This window comes from Ovis canadensis, chromosome 17 (assembly GCF_042477335.2).
Source record: "Ovis canadensis isolate MfBH-ARS-UI-01 breed Bighorn chromosome 17, ARS-UI_OviCan_v2, whole genome shotgun sequence".
NCBI classification, from domain to species: Eukaryota; Metazoa; Chordata; class Mammalia; order Artiodactyla; family Bovidae; genus Ovis; species Ovis canadensis.
The window spans coordinates 39,554,677-39,567,302 of NC_091261.1; the positions used below are offsets into that span (position 1 = coordinate 39,554,677).

Here is a 12,626-nt window from a genome sequence, read left to right on the forward strand (position 1 = left end):
TGAGTCTTGCCTCACATCAGCCAGATCTTACCTAATCTCTCACACATATTTCTCCACGCCAGCCCCAAGGCTTCGCCCTCGATGCCCTCCCACCCTACCAGAGGCCTGTTCCCCTAGCAGCTCCACTGCCCAGAATAGAGCATCCATGTAGACATCTCATATATCATTGACTGACTTCTAATCATGGGTCGAGCCCACTAGGTCACTCTGTCACATTCATCTCAGTTTTAAAAACATGAGAGGGACGTTGTTGGCAAAAATCCAGGAGTAATGAATTCTATGTTCTAGAAACAGAGAAACTGAACTATTTCAATTTGAAAGTAAGAGATGGCAGGAAACCAACAGAAGCAAAGTCCTCTGGGGAGGAAAGGGGGGTAGGGAGCAAGCTGGTGAGCTAACTTGTAGGCCTGTAAGGTGGGCAGATTTCTTTAAAAAGCAAACAAAGCGGTTTTAGACTTGAGAGACTTAATTGGCATCCAAGGCCAAGAATATGAATAATGTTACATAAAAACCTTGCTCAAGTGAGAATTCTGCAATCGAAGCATTCTGACTTTAATAGCTAAAGTTTAAGGGAAGAGGAATATAGAAAAAGATGTTTATTTTTCCAGTCATATGACATATGGGCTTCCCCGTTGGCTCAGTGATAAAGAATCTGCCTGCAATGCAAGAGATGCGGGTTCAATCCCTCAGTTGGGAAGATCCCCTGGAGAAGGAAATGGCAACCCACTCTAGTATTCTTGCCTGAAAAAATTCCATAAACAGAGGGGCCTGGCAGGCTAAAGTCCCTGGGGCTGCAAAGAGTCAGACACGACTGAGCAACTAAACAACAACAATTATAACATGTACCATTCATGGTATAAAGATTTAAATCTCATCTTTTTTTTCATCATCATGGCAAGAAAGGTTTGATGCTTTTCAGAATTTCAATGTCTAAGAAAATAGTTAAGCTGGTTTTGTAGGTTACAGATAGTGCTAGGATACTAGGATGCATTTGTTCTTCCCTCCATTAAATGAGAACCTTCATGCACGGACAAGGTAAAATTAGAGAATTAATAATGGCTCAAGGACCTCCCTCGTGGTCCAGTGGCTACCAGTCCATGCTCCCAGTGCAGGGGACCTGGTTTTGATCCCTGGTCAGGGAAGTAGGTTCCTTAGGCCACAATTAAGAAGTTCACATGCCTCAACCAAAAAAGATCCCATGTGCAGAGACTGAAGATCCCTCGTGGCACAGCTAAAACTGGCACAGCCATATATATATATATATATATATATTTTTTTTTTTTTTTAATGGCTTAACAGCAATTCCAGATCACTTTAGTAATGACAGACAGAAATAGAATTAATAGAAAATTAAAAATCTATTTTTTTATGGCTCTTTTCAGTTTATTGCATGAAGGAGTTACACTAGTCCAAGTTAAAAGCAGACCCCAAATGGTTACATTATACAAGCTGTGAGGTTTTTAAACTTGTGACAAAGGACAGAAGGGAAATTCTACTCATTGCAAGGAAATCCTCACTTAAGCTTCAGTGAGCCAAAAGCACTTAAAACCCATGAACCTTCAGCTGGTCGTCCTTAGCCAGTCCAATCTCTACCAGGAACTGGCATATGTTCTTGCGCTGGTCACCCTGTAGCTGAATTACTTCTCCATATTCTGGATGCTCAATTCTAGTACCATTGCAGGCAAATTTCTTCTTAAATGCCTTCACTAGTTTTTTTTTTTTTTTTTTAATCGTAATCATCAGTGATCCCTTGGATAGTAGCAAGTGTCTTCCTGCCGTTTCTCTGTTGAATTCTTATATGGATATAATTCTCAGTGCCAACAGGATGCAGATCGTCACCCTTACTTGCATCAACAAAGGGATCAAACGAGTTGAGGTTCTGGATAGCAGACCTATGATACGATTCCTTTTCCTCGGTGGAAACGGCCAGCAGAAGGCAGTGGCGGGAGAAGGCGGGCGGGGGGGCAGAGCGTGGGGAAGCTAGGGAGCCCGATGGGGAGGCTGCTGAGTCCTTGGTGGTGCCTCAGTGACTGGGCAAATCTATTTGTTTTAACTCTTTCCCTTTCTTATACCCTCCTCTGTCCACCTAAAATATTACCAGTGAAATGAAAGAAAGGCACACAGGAAGAAAAACAACAAAGCAAGAGCCTGGGGAAACTATATCTATGTTATATTCTCTCAAATTATAACAGCCACTATAAGTATCATTGGGTAGACAGAGATTTATGTGAAAATGCCTATTTCTGGGTTATTAATTATAGCAAAGAAGGGAAACAATGTAATGTCCAAAAATAGGAAAATATTTAAGCATTTTATGGTATGTTGATATGGTGGAATGTTTTACAGCCATTAAAAGAAGTCATAATTTCAGATAGCAAAAATTAAAGAGTGAAATACCTACCAATCGTGGGAATAAGGAGGAAAGGGGACTCTCATACAGTGCCAGTAGAAAAGTTAATCGTTACAGCCTTTTAGGAAAGTAAACTGGCAACATGTATTAAAATTAAAAAATACACTGTCCAGACAAAGACCCTGATGTAGGTAAAGAGTATTTGAAAACACAAAAGCAAAAGCAGGTAAGGACTATGCCACGGAATCCTCTTATACAAATATGGGATGCTTTTCATGGAAGTAATCCCAACTGAAAAAGCCTACTTCCAACTCCCTGACCACTCATAAAGTCTCTGGGGTCTACCCTGCGGGATCCTCAAGCCTTGCGTTTCCCTTTAATCCCAGACCTCCGGGTAATACTATCTCTCACTTGGCAACCACTCAGCCATGTTCAGGGACCACCCATATTGTACAGTCACCTAGATGCTTCCCTTTCTTTACTTGCTTCCTCCCACTCACAACATATTAACTGCCAAGTCTGGTTAACTTTAAGTTATTTTCTTGGGCTCCAAAATCACTGCAAATAGTGACTGCAGCCATAAAATTTAAAGACGCTTTCTCCTTGGAAGAAAAACTGTGACAAACTTAGACAGCATATTAAAAAGCAGAGACATTACTTTGCTGACAAAGGTCCGTATAGTCAAAGCTATGATTTTTCCAGTAGTCAAGTATGGATGTGAGAGTTGGACCATAAAGAAGGCTGAGCACCGAAGAATTGATGATTTTGAGCTGTGGTGCTACAGAAGGACTCTTGAGAGTCCTTTGGACAGCAAGGAGATCTAACCAGTCAGTCCTAAAGGAAATCAACCCTGAATATTCATTGGAAGGACTGATACTGAAGCTCCAATCCTTTGGCCACCCGATGCAAAGAGCCGACTCATTGAAAAGACCCTGATGTTGGTAGATTAAGGGCAGGAAGAAAAGGGGGCAACAGAGGATGAGATAGTTGGACGACATCATCATTTCAATGGATATGAGTTGAGCAAACTCCAGGAGATTGTGAAGGACAGGGAAGCCTGGCATGCTGCAGTTTGTGGAGTTGCAGAGTTGGACATGACTGAGCAACTGAACAGCAACTAGTTAACTTTGAATTTGCAATATGTCTCCCACTTGTTCCTTCTTCCTCTTCCCATACCATCTATCCTGACTTGAGATGGTATTTCCTATCACTTGAATTATCCAATATTAAAACTGGTGTTCCTTCCTCCTTAGCCCTCCCGGCCCCAGTTTATTTAGCACACTGTGACCAAAGCAGTCATCCAAGAAACTCTGGCCATGATACTCTCCTGCAAACAAGCACTCAGCGCCTCCTCTGTGGGTAGAGGGCAAACCTCAGCATCCTCAGCAGAGCACTCCACCTCCTCAAGCACCTGGCTCGAAACAGGACCTGAACTTGTAGCCCCAGTGCCTTTGCGTGTTGAATGGTGTACTTAGTTGAATAGTATGCCCTCAAATTCATGTCCACCTGGACAATCAGAGTGTGACCTTTGCAGATGTAATTAGTTTAGATGAGATCTTGCTGGATAGTGGGGGCTCTAAATCAAACGACTGGTGTCCTAATGTGAAGGACACATGAAGACACAGAGAGACATACAGAAGGAAGATGGCCACGTGAAGATGGAGGCAGAAATGAGGGTGACGCAGCTACGAGCCAGGAAATGCCCAGGCTCGCCAGCGCCCGCCAGAAGCCAGGGAAGGCCCAGGCTCGCCAGCGCCCGCCAGAAGCTAGAAAGAGTCGGGGAGTGATCTTTTCTAGACTCTTCAGCAGCAGCATGTCACTGCGGACACCTTGGCTGTGGATTTGTACCTTCCAGAACTGTGAGAGAATAAACTATTGTTTTAAGCCACCGGGTTTTGATAATTCTACGGCAGCAATAGGAAATTAACACAATTCATTAGGAGAACTGTCAAAAAGCCCACAAAACCAAACAAACAACAAACAAACAACATCCAAAAAACTCAATTTAGCCTAAGGGAAAAGAAATTTATCAGAAAGGTATTACTGTATCTCAAGGATCCCAAGAACAGAAATGCAGTTGAACCTCAGGAATGTCCAAAATCAGAGACACAGCGGTCACCAGGATTTTCGGTCTGTGATGTTTTCCCCTCTGTATGCCCTCCATTTCTTTTTCTTACTCTTCCTTTCTCTTTTCCTCTTTTCCTTCTCTTCTCAAGGTCATAGTCATCAAGAGCTCCAAAACTTAACTCTGTTAACCAACAGAAAGTGACTACTTTTTTGCTTAGTTTCAGTTCAAAATTCCCAAGGAAGAACTGATTGGCCCGCTGAGTAAGAATTCCACCAACATTCACCAACTAATATTATATGGTCAGAAGATGATTCTTACAGAAACCATGTGATCACACGGTACCAAGAAGATGATTTTTATAGAAATACAATTAGGAGGGGGAAGGAAAAAGGAACCATTTGTGTCCTTTGATATTCATGCTTCTCTTTTTCTGGAAGTCATTTTTGATTCTTTATCTCTGCTTGCTGAAACTGCACACCCCTTTCAAACTCTGGCTTAAATGTCACCTTTTCCATAACATGTGTTAATCTCGGCCACTAGACCATGAACTCTCAAAGCAGGATAGGAGTGGGGAGTCCGCCCTGCACTGCTGAAGGGCAGAGCAGGGCGGGAGCTGGGTGGTGGGGAGGGGAGAGCAGGCCTCTGGGAGAAGTTGGGATTGAGAGGTTGTGGGGACTCCTTAGTCAGCAGTAGTGGATGCTAAAACTGGTGGGAAGGCCAGCAGGGCCAGGCACTAGACAGGTACCACTCTGAAGAGCAGGCCATCCTCTGTCAGACAGCAGCCCTTACTCTGGCACTTGGCACTTCCAAGGCTCTTCTCAGGCATCCAGATGCCATCTCAGGCAAAGAGCATGAACTCGGAGTTGAACTTTGATGGAAGACACAAAAATACAGCTAATGGAAAATTTAAGAGCGCTCCTGTCCACAACCCTGCTGGGTAGGGTTCAGGCATAAGATCAGTTACAGTAAATTTAAAACTTCAACATTACAACCAAAAGCTAAATGTGAGTCTGTGCTATAACCCATACTAATCAATGTTTGGCTATATTTTTGTTTTATAAGTCATATTATGACAATGTGGTGAACTTGCAGCTTTTATGTCTAGGACTTGCTGATGTTCTTTTTTTTTAACTGTACTCATTGCTTAATACAGACACAATTAGTCCTGCAGGTCAGTTAGAAGTCCCTTGGACAATCAAAGAGCAAGTTAATAAAGACCAGTATGCCATGCACTCAGCTCTTTTAGAGAAAGAAAGAATCATGCTGTGACTTGGAATTAAGGCTAGTGTGGCATTTATTACATGCATGGAGCACGTGAGATCAAGGAGGTGGGAGGGGGAACAGACGACACCGGCAGAGATCTGGCTCCTTGCCCTGCTCCCCACCCTCGGGCCCAGGCAGAGAAGAGTTCTTATCTGTGGACCAGCTCAGTCATCAGAGCACTAGTCAGGCCTATGCTTCTCCAGGCAGGATTGACTCATCAGTCAAAATCTCTCTTCCCCTGTTTCCCCACCTGCCATCCAAGTGAATCTATTTACTCAAGGTTAACTTTAGTGCATTCAAAGAAAAGTATTCGAAAGTTACTTTGGTTTTGAAAAATTAATGCTTGCCTTTACAAAATCAAAATCCACGGAGATATTTAAGTTAGCTTATACTGGTGGCTCAGAGGATAAAGCGTCTGCCTGTAATGCAACAGACCTGGGTTCAATCCCTGGGTTGAAAAGGTCCCCTGGAGGAGGACATGGCAACCCACTCCAGTATTCTTGCCTGGAGAATCCCATGGACAGAGGAGCCTGGCAGGCTATAGTCCACAGGGTCGCAAAAAGTCGGACACAACTGAGCGACTTCACACACACACACACACACGTATATAGATTTATAAAGTTTTATAGATATAGTTAAATTTAAACAATCTCTTCTAAAGGGACTTTTGATTAATGGTTGGTCACATTAAATGGTCATTAATTAATCTATTTAAAAATTTTATAACTTTATAAATATTAATATGTATAAATATATATATTAAGCTCTTCTGTTGAATGACCAAAAAATTCAACTGAAACCAAAAAACACTTTCCAAGTACTTAAGTAATTTACATATATCTAATAAATTAATCTTACAAATATGTTAATTTTAAGTTCTTTTAAATGTCTAATGTTGCATTTACATTTGAAACATTTCCACTTAAAATCACAAATGCAAAATCAATTACTTAGTTACACCTTTTAAATAAGCATTACACATATAATGTGTTATTATTCTATTAGATCTTCTAAACATAAAAACATAAAATACTAAATACACAGAATCCTTTACACAAAAATACTAATACTATGTGTTTCATTTTTAGTACATTTCTATATTTAATTGTAAGCTTTCCCAATGTTTTAAAAAACTCTTATTGCTTAAAAATATGTTTATCTTCTCAAATTCTTTTGACGATATTCTAAAGCTGGTTGAATTGCATATAAGGTCTGAAGCCATAAATATCTAGGGGAATTTTTCTCATATACCACCACAAAGAAGAGTCCCTTTATACACTTAATATATCATAAACTACAAAACCTGAAAAGGGACCTGATACCAGCCTCCAAAATGGCCTCCAATGATGCGATCCTCCCGCTAGTTACTCCCCTGTGCAGATACTTCTGCTCTGAATGGGCCTGACCTGTAATCAATAGGCTATTGTGGAAATGATGGAGAATGACTTCCGAAGCTAGGTCATAAAAGATATTGCTTCTTCTACCTTGCACACCACTGGACTGTTTATTGTGGAGGAGGCCAGCTACTCATGCAGCCCAGGGAGAGGTCTATGTGGTGAGGAACTGAGTCCTCCTACAATAGCTAGAATTAAATTGCCATGTTTATCAATCTGGGAAGCAGCTACTCTAGCCCCAGTGAAGCCTTCAAATAACCGTAGTCCTGCCCAGCATATTGACTGCGACGTGAGGAGATATCCAGACTCAAAACTGAGCAGTCTCACCCTACTGTGTGATCCTGGTATGGAACCTGGTCTCAGCCTCAGCCTTGCTGGACCAAGGAATCCTCAAAGTGAGAGAGCTTTGAACCATCATGAAAATGTGTAAGCAAGATTCCAGTGTCCTGCACACTGAAGAAATGTACTTACTGAGGGAGTGGGTGGAGGGTCGCGGGGGTAAAATACCACTTGCTACTCATAAAACTAAGTCAGAAGAACATACCAATGAAGAAAAGCCAGATACTGAGAAGGCAGAGGAAAACATAAAGACAGACAAACTTTCAAGTGAAGGAAAGCGCTAGTTGCTCTGTGGTATCCAACTACAGCCCGCCAGGCTCCTCTGTCCATGGGATTTTCCAGACAAGAATACTGGAGTGGGTAGCCATTCCCTTCTCCAGGGGATCTTCCCAATCCAAGGATTGAACCCGCATCTCCTGAACTGCAGGCAGATCCCTTATGGTCTGAGCCACCAAAGGAGTACATATCAAGTGAGGTAAGTAACACCCTGTTCTAACAACACAAGAGAAGACTCTACGCATGGACATCACCAGATGGTCAATACAGAAATCAGATTGACTATATTCTTCACAGCCAAAGATGGAGAAACTCTATACAGTCAGCAAAAACAAGACCAGCAGGTGACTGTGGCTCAGATCATGAACTCCTTATTGCCAAATTCAGACTTAAATTGAAGAAAGTAGGAGCCTGGTGGGCTCCAGTCCATGGGGTTGCTAAGGGTCAGGCATGACTGAGCGACTTCACTTTGACTTTTCACTTTCATGCATTGGAGAAGGAAATGGCAACCCACTCCAGTGTTCTTGCCTGGAGAATCCCAGGGACGGGGGAGCCTGGTGGGCTGCAGTCTCTGGGGTCGCACAGAGTCGGACATGACTGAAGCAACTTAGCAGCAGCAGCAGCAGGGAAAACTACTAGACCATTCAGGTATGATCTAAATCAAATCCCCAACAATTATACAGTGGAAGTGACAAATAGATTCAAGGGATTAGATCCCTTAGACAGAGTGCCTGAAGAACTATGGACAGAGGTTTGTAACATTGTAGAGGAGGCAGTGATCAAGACCATCCCCAAGAAAATGAAATGCAAAAAGGCTAAATGGTTGTCTAAGGAGGCCTTACAAATAGCTGAGAAAAGAAGAGAAGCTAAAGACAAAGGAGAAAAGGAAAGATATACCCATTTAAATGCAGAGTTCCAAAGAATAGCAAGGAGAGAGATAAGAAAGCCTTACTCAGTGACCAATGCCAAGAAATAGAGGAAAACAATAGAATGGGAAAGACTAGAGATCTCTTCAAGAAAATTAGAGATACAAGGAAATATTTCATGTAAAAATGGGCATAATAAAGGACAGAAATGGTATGGACCTAAGAGAAGCAGAAGAGATAAAAAAAAGAGGTGGCAAAAATACACAGAAGAACTATACGAAAATGATCTTCGTGACCCAGATAACCACGATGGTGTGATCACTCACCTAGAGCCAGACATCCTGGAATGCAAAGTCAAGTGGTCCTTGGGAAGCATCACTATGAACAAAGCTATGGAGGTGATAGAATTCCAGTTGAGTTATTTCAAATCCTAAAAGATGATGCTGTGAAAGTGCTGCACTCAATACACCAGCAAATTTAGAAAACTCAGCAGTGGCCACAGGACTGGAAAACGTCACTTTTCATTCCAGTCCCAAAGAAGGGCAATGCTAAAGAATGTTCAAACTACCACACAATTGCACTCATCTCACACACTAGCAAAGTAATGCTCAAAATTCTCCAAGCCAGACTTCAACAGTATGTGAACCATGAACTTCCAGATGTTCAAGCTGGATTTAGAAAAGGCAGAGGAACCAGAGATCAACTAGCCAACATCTGCTAGATCATTGAAAAAGCAAGAGAATTCCAGAGAAACATCAACTTCTGCTTCACTGATTACACCAAAGCCTTTGACTGTGTAGATGATAACAAAGTGGAAAATTCTTCAAGAGATGGGAATGCTAGACTACCTTACCTGCCTCATGAGAAATCTGCATGCAGGTCAGGAAGCAAAAGTTAGAACCGGAAATGGAACAACAGACTGGTTCCAAATTGCGAAAGGATTACATCAAGGCTGTATACTGTCACCCTGCTTATTTAACTTATATGCAGAGTATATCATGCGAAATGCCAGACTGGATGAAGCAGAAACTAGAATCAAGATTGCCAGGAGAAATATCAATAACTTCAAATATGCAGATGACACCACCCTTATGGCAGAAAGTGAAGAGGAACTGAAGAACCTCTTGATGAAAGTGAAAGAGGAGAATGAAAAGGCTGGCTTAAAACTCAACATTCAAAAAACTAAGATCATGGCATCCAGTCCCATCACTTCATGGCAAATAGATGGGGAAACAATGGAAACAGTGACAGACTTTATTTTGGGGGGCTCCAAAATCACTACAGATGGTGACTGCAGCCATGAAATTAAAAGACGCTTGCTCTTTGCAAGAAAACCTATGGCCAATCTAGACAGCATATTAAAAAGCAGAGACATTACTTTGCCAGCAAAGTCCATCTAGTCAAAGCTATGGTTTTTCCAGTAGTCACGTATGAATGTGAGAGTTAGACTATAAAGAAAGCTAAGCGCTGAAGAATTGATGCTTTTGAACTGTGGTGTTGGAGAAGACTCTTGAGAGTCCCTTGGACTGCAAGGAGATCCAACCTAGGATCCAGTTCATCCTAAAGGAAATAAGTCCTGAATATTCATTGGAAGAACTGATGTTGAAGCTGAAATTCCAATACTGTGGCCACCTGATGCAAAGAACTGACTCATTGGAAAAGACCCTGGTGCTGGGAAAGACTGAAGGCAGGAAGAGAAGGGGATGAGAGAGGATGAGATGGTTGGATGGTATCACTGACTTGATGGACATGAGTTTGAGCAAGCTCCAGGAGTTGGTGATGGATAGGGAAGCCTGATGTGCTGTAGTCTGTGGGGTCACAAAGAGTTGGACATGACTGAGGGACTGAACTAAAGTGATCTATAATAAAAATGTAAAGTATGATTGAATCAAACACTGATGCCTGCCAAGGAATGGGAGATGAAAATGTTGAGATAACAGGGGATGATGGATCAGGCAAATGATAAAAATGTGGTTGCCATTGCAGCCCTAAACGATGGTGAGCTACAGAAAGCCATTGACTTGTTCACAGACGCCATCAAGCTGAATCTTCTCTGTATGCCAAGACCCCATAGACAGCAGCCCACCAGGCTCCCCCATCCCTGAGATTCTCCAGGCAAGAACACTGGAGTGGGTTGCCATTTCCTTCTCCAACTCATGAAAGTGAAAAGTGAAAGTGAAGTTGCTTAGTCGTGTCCGACTCTTCATGACCCCGTGGACTGCAGCCTTCTGGGCTCCTCTGTCCATGGGATTTTCCAGGCAAGAGTACTGGAGTGGGGTGCCATTGCCTTCTCTGAAGAGAGCCAGAGTCTTCATCAAATTACAGAAGTCAATTGCTACCATCTGAAACTTTGACAGAGATACTGAAATAAATCCTGATTCAGCTCAGCCTTACAAGTGGGCAGGAAAAGCACATGTACCTCTGGGCCACTGGGTAGAAAAAGTCCATGGTCCTGCCCTTGACTGTAAACAATGAAGATATTAGTGTAATGCTGAAAGAAGTTCAAACAAGGGCCCAGAAAACTGCTGAACAACAGAGAAAGTCTGAGTAAGACCATGAAGATGAAAGGCTCAAAGAAAAAATGGAAAGGGTTAAGAAGGCTTGGGAGGAACAGAAAAGACTCCAGAAGGAAGGAGAAATCAGAAGACAAACAGGAGCTCAATATAGCTATTTTTCAGGTGGCTTTCCATGGGCAACACCTGCTAATTTTCCTGGAAGAATGCCTGGAATGGGATGGGGTATGCCTGGAATGGCAGGAATGCTTGGGCTCAATGAAATTACTAGTGATCCAGAGGTTCTTACAGACAATGCAGGTTTCAGAAGTTATGACGGCCTTCTAGGATGTGATTCAGAACTTCAATATGTTGAAATATCAGAGCAGCCCAAAAGTTGTGAGTCTCATCTGTCGGCCAAATTTGGAGGGCAAGCCCAAGGCCCTTCTGACAAATAAAGCCCATGCTGAAGGAGAAGCAACTGTGGTCACCTAATGGATGTCACAGGAATACAATCCAGTGTACTTCTGACCTGCTGAAGGAGGAAAAGCTATGGTGCTCTGAAGATAGTCTCTCTCCCTCTGTCCCAAATGAAGCTGAAACAATTTTCAGTGATTTGCCATTAAAACAATCATTCAGATAATATTTTCCTACTGGGAATCAAAAACTTTAAACGTTTTTAAAACCTGAAAAATATTAAAACAAGAACAACTATTAAGCAACTCCTCCTACTGAAAAACAAAACCCACTAAGCTGGTCCCAAATTCCTGATCCACAAACACTGTGTAAGATAATAAACATTTATATTCTTGCTAATTTAAATTTGGGGGTAATTTGTTATATAGCAGTCGATAACTTACAAGGAATGGCCATATTAGCCCATATCCCTAAATCCAAATCATTATCTAATTTTCAAGCCTGATTGGTTCTCATGAACCTCCAGTTCAGTGATTATATCACTGGCTTGGATTAAAACTATTTATTGTTTCACTTCATCATGAAGTTTTTTTCCTATCTTTTCTATGTGTTGGGCCCACAATGATAGAGAAACATTAAAACATATCTAATTCCCCTTCTTACAAGTCTGTTACTGACTCTATCACAACTTCAAGGAACTGCATTCTACTGCCACCTACCATCACAGCATTCTCCACTTGACCAGACTGAAAGCTTCTTTTTGACTGCACTACACAGCTTGCACCAGCAAGCGTCACAGTGGTAAAGATGCAGGTTCAATCCCTGGGTCAGGAAGCGCTCCTAGAGAAGGAAATGGCAACCCGCTCCAGTATTCTTGCCTGGAAAATTCCATGGATAGAGGAGCCTGGGGGGCTACAGTCCATTGGGTTGCAAAGAATCGGACATGACTGAGAAACTGAGCACAGCACGCAATTTGCAGGATCTTAGTTCCCCAAGCAGGGACTAAATACACACCCCTACAGTGGAAGCACAGAGTCTTAACCACTGGACCACCCGGGAAGTCCTGAAAGTGTATATTTTAACAATAAAAGATGGAAGCATATTTTCTAGCAGCCCACTACTAAAATATCCGCAAAGTCTAATAAACATCTCAGACTTAAC

General features: G+C 42.2%; 2 pseudogenes; one reads left to right on the top strand and one right to left on the bottom strand.

Moving 5' to 3' along the window:
• Positions 1–1,367: 1,367 nt before the first annotated feature.
• Positions 1,368–2,780, bottom strand: LOC138422808 (eukaryotic translation initiation factor 1 pseudogene; annotated as a pseudogene).
• Positions 2,781–7,491: 4,711 nt separating this feature from the next.
• Positions 7,492–11,506, top strand: LOC138422809 (hsc70-interacting protein pseudogene; annotated as a pseudogene).
• Positions 11,507–12,626: the final 1,120 nt, after the last annotated feature.